This window comes from Octodon degus, unplaced genomic scaffold (genome assembly GCF_000260255.1).
Source record: "Octodon degus isolate 3935 unplaced genomic scaffold, OctDeg1.0 scaffold00219, whole genome shotgun sequence".
Classification (NCBI taxonomy): domain Eukaryota; kingdom Metazoa; phylum Chordata; class Mammalia; order Rodentia; family Octodontidae; genus Octodon; species Octodon degus.
Genome location: NW_004524795.1, coordinates 1,572,077 through 1,576,187, shown reverse-complemented (window position 1 = coordinate 1,576,187; position 4,111 = coordinate 1,572,077).

Below are 4,111 nucleotides of genomic sequence, written 5' to 3'. Positions count from 1 at the left end.
CACACACACACACACACACACACACACATCATTCTAGTCTGAATCCTGTCTCCCCCAATACTGTCCTGCATGGGATGAGCAGAGACTAGCAAGCACACGCCCTGGCCATCACTAACTGGTGATCTTGGCAGAGGAAGGCAGATGGGACAGCTTATGGCTCAGGCAGCAATGCTGGCCCCTGTCGTCCACGTCCCCCAACATGTCACCTTGCGATTGTCACCAGGACTTACACTCCAGATGTCCCACTGGTGGCTTTGTTCAGACTTGGCCACCCCAGCCCCACACTGCAGAGCAGCCAGCCACACCGGGAAGGGCTGGCAATGGGCACCGCTACAGGGCAGGCAAGTCTGTAGAGGCCAACGACATTCCATCAGCGCACACTTAGAACACGCCTGCCTTGCTGAACTGTGTACGCATAGAACAACATTCCATTGACACACTCCTGGCCTGGGGCCTGTTCTAGCTGGGGATCAGCCCTTTGTCCACTCTCAACAAGCAGAACTCCATGAGAAGCCAAGCTCTCTGGACTGACAGCCAGAGCGGTGGAGCGTGACCTGCCTCTCAGCCCTGCAGCCCTCAGGAGGCTGGCCTGACCGAGGACATGAGAGCAGCCACCTCCACAGAGCACAGCACCCTCTCCAACCTGTGTGGAAGCCGTTGGCTGCACCTATGCTCTGGATCCTGGCTGCAGGCACTTTGCCCGCCTGGCTCCCCCTGGTTCTTTGACATATGTTAGTGCAATTGTCCACCACTCCCCCACCCTACCTCAAGGCCTAGGGAGCCATCTGCATCTGCAAAGGACCTGAGTGCTCAGCTCCATCCCTCACTATCGGATTTATAATCCTAACAAGCAAATATCTCTTTTTCCGACTTTTCCAAAGAGAGACATCCGCAGGCTTCCCAAGCCCTATTGGATGCTGATGGAGAAGCAGGCCCTCCTCCTCACCTCATACTGTGGCTCTGATTGTCCTCATGATGCTGCCACTGACCTGGCAGCTGAGAGCCCCAGCAGGACCCACAGCCTAGGTGCTACCCAGAAAGCCAGCCCTGAAAGGTCCTTACTCTTTTCAGAACCTCATCAACACTACAATCGTGTAACATGGTTTTCATTAAAAAGAAAAATGAAAATACTCAGGCGGAGCTATTTGAGATACTGAATTCATTTAAACTTATTTCTCATTACTTCTCAACTAAGCCTTCTCTTCCTTATCTACCCAGAGTCTGGACAAACCTAGAACAGGAAGGGTCGTAGGATTCCAAGTATTGGATACTGACTTGAGAAGTCATCATTCTTGGTTGCAAATGACAATAATGTAAGTCACACCTAGATAGAAATATTATAGGCAATCAGACAGGGCTAGGGCCTGGAAGGAGACAATACGCAAGAGAAGATGCTTGCAACTGTGGGAAAGACAGACACTCCCACTGCGGGCCAGACATCAAGAAAAAAGATTAAACAAACGCAGCCACGTGCTTCCCTAGCAGGGGGCATCAAGAACTGATATTCTAAATAGGCAGCAATCACCTTGAAAAAGCCAGCAGGCACTAGCCCAATCCCTTGCAGGAAAAGCCCAAAGAGTTTTGTATTCATGCCCACTTGTTACATGACTCTCTTTCCCATTGGATCCCGATTTATTCAGTTTTACTTGAGCAATTATGCTTGTAATCCTATTGTTGACCATAGTTTTGTCCACCTCATGCCCATCTAGTGAGTTCCCGTGTTTCCCACTTTAGACCTGCCTCCCTTCATGGTGCTGCTCTATAAAAATCTCTAACCAAGACAGGTTCCATGGCAACCCACTCTGTCGGACAGAAACTTTCTTTTCCCCAACAAATATACTCTGTTCTTAAGCTCCGTTGTTCCTAAATTTCATTCTTCAGTTTTAGAGAACAGAAAATCATCCCAGGTATCTTTCAGGTAGGGAGTTTCCCCTACATCACCCTGAGCTCATGGACCTTTGGAGAATGTTCTTCTTTTAAATCATAACAGGTTTCTCCCAGTAAGCAAGATGCTGGCTCTAGAAATAAGTGGACAAAATACACCGTCATCCCTTTCTTTCCAGGTACTGTAATCATTCCCTGTATTAATTTGCTAGGGCCATCATAACAATGCTGTGACTTAAGGAACAAAATTTTATTATCTCACAATAGGGCACACTCCACATGCAGGGCCAAAGTGTTGGCACAGCAGGCTTCTTCGGAAGCATCTCTCCTTGGCCTACAGGGGGAGCCTTCCTGATTTTTACTTAGTCCTTCCTGGGTGCCTGTGTCTCAGTCTCCTCTTCCTCTGGCCCATTGGAATAGGACATACCTTCAGGACTGTCATTTCACATCATCTCATCTTTAAACACAGCTACTGCTTGAGGAACTGAGCGTTGGAGTTTCAGTGTACGGATGTGGGGAGTGGGGACTAAGGCTCAATCCATAAGGCTCCTCCCCCTTCACTCTTTTCTTGTGGGGATAAACACTGGGGGTGACGTGACATATCCCCAGCCCCAGGGCTGGTCCACGGTGGACCTCAGCAAGGATATTTGCTGCACCCCAACCCAGGTGGTCCCTGGTGTCCTACCCCCCAATCCTGGACCCCTAGCCTCCCTTCCTAGACAGGACATAGCAAACCAGCCTGGGTCCCAGCACCTAACACCGGCCAGACACCCAGTACAGGACAACGTGTCTGAAGGTTTCTGGGAAGGAACAAAACAGAGAGGAAACAAAAACCCTCCTAAGTGGCAGGTGGGAGCAGCCTAAGCTAGACATTGGCCGAATGTGTGGAAGCAGGACTAGGCCTCCATGCCTAAAGCAGTCAAGCTACCTCAGTCCTGAGAAAAGCATTCTGCCTGGTTAATGTCAGCTACTAGTCACTAGGCAACCTTGAATCCTGTGTTACTAACTTTGCAAAGGTATAAATAAATGCCCATACAGTTGCTGGGGGTGGGGTCATTTCACCAACCAGGCGGAGGAGCCACCATCTAAGCCAGCTCTTGTCTTCTTGTCTATCTTTTCCCCATTCCTTCTGCCTTTTCTCCCCGGGTACAACGGATCACACTGAGACCAACAGATCCCTAAATGGCGTGAAGAGATTTAGCTAAAGGAAGACAGGCTCACCAGCTCCTGATTTGAAGGGATAGAGGCTGTTTGGAACCAAGAATGATGAAGCCTGTGGATGTGTAAATGAGCCTGGGAAGAACTAATCAAAGGGTAAGTTACAAACCAGAAAAAGACAAGAGAGGGGAGGGCAGTGCATATTTCAGTTTCTCATTCATAAGAAATTCATGAGCAACTCGTGGTGGAAACTTTGATGGTTTTGATGGTGGATGAGAATTGTAAATATGTATAATATGTAAATACCTTTTATAATAAAAGCTCATGAAAATAAGTCTGTGCAGAAAAGCTGTGAGCTGTGTGGGACTGTGAATAGAACTGTCACTCGAGAAATTACCATAACGCTTACAGGGCTTTCCTAAGCTTGGGAGAGAAATGGACAAATACACTCCAGAAAACACAGATTTGCGACCCTGACGGGGGTGGGGTTGTGTATAAGGACTGAGCTCAGGGAGCATTGAGCTACATCCCTAAGTTTTACATTTCCTTTTGAAAGGCCTAAATTGCCCAGGCTGGCCTTTAAGGAGCAGTGTTCCTGCCTCAGCCTCTCACATAGAGTAGAGTAACTGGGATTACAGGCAGGTGCAACGTGTTTTTCCTTCTAACCCTTTTCATTCCACAATACACACACAAGCACACACGCGCGCACACACATAAGACCCTTCACTGCACTTTCACTGTGGATTAACTCAGGGTCTGGCTAAATCAATAGTTGCCCAGGCTGGTGTTCAGTTTGAGATCCTCCTGCCTCAGCGTCCAAATAGCTGGGATTACAGGCATATACCACCAGGCCCGGCTTTTCTTTTTTAAATTTATGTCAGGAAGGTAGCTTTGGCCTCAGTGAACACAGGCTTTTGAGCTGGCCTTATGCGGGTTTCACAGCTTGGCCACCCCTTTTGTACGCTCTCAGCCTGTCACCTCCTCCCTATCATTTCCTGACACACGCCTATGGCCCGGGGCGGGCGCGGGACCCGGCGCGAGGCGCGGGGCGGGGCGGGGCGGGGCGGGG